This window comes from Balaenoptera borealis (genome assembly GCF_965194805.1).
Source record: "Balaenoptera borealis genome assembly, chromosome: 12".
Classification (NCBI taxonomy): domain Eukaryota; kingdom Metazoa; phylum Chordata; class Mammalia; order Artiodactyla; family Balaenopteridae; genus Balaenoptera; species Balaenoptera borealis.
The window spans coordinates 58,448,069-58,448,707 of NC_138869.1; positions in this window are offsets into that span (position 1 = coordinate 58,448,069).

The following is a 639-nucleotide window of genomic DNA, read 5'->3' on the forward strand; positions in this document are numbered from 1 at the left end:
TAGCTCTTGAATTTAGGATGCAGGAAGTGGGGTGAAATCAGCAGGGTTGGGTATCTTCCTTCCCACCAACCTCCTTGCCAAAGCCACTTGAGCAAAGGAGGAAAGTTGAGTTCAAAATCTGTTTCTCCCCATTTCCTCCACAGGCCCTGCCCATGCCACCACCGCCCCTTGAGCAGGAGTCTCCCAGCCACTCACCCCCAATCAGGGCCATTCTGGGCCTTTTCACTCAATTTCTCAAAACCTAGCGAAAGTCAAATTTTCAAAAGGCAAACCTGATTATACCAACCCTTCTATTAAAATCATTTGATGGCTTCCCACTGCTCTTGAGACAGAGGATAGAAATGAGATCCTTGAAGGTGCCTTGAGCCCCTTCTCTCTTGTAACCTTGGGTTTCTCCTCTCCCAATGAGAGGATCTCCACATTCCTAGAATGCACCCCTGTGTTCCTCCCACACAGAGCCTCCCCCCTTCCCCTGGGGCACACTTCCCTTCCTCTGTCCTTCCTTCCACCCAGCCCTCTCCTGGTTTTCCTTGGGTGAATCATGACTTCCTTGATGGGCAAGCTTTCCCTGACCTCCCTGAATAGACTTTTTTTTTTTTAATAAATTTATTTATTTATTTACTTATTTAGGTTTTTGGC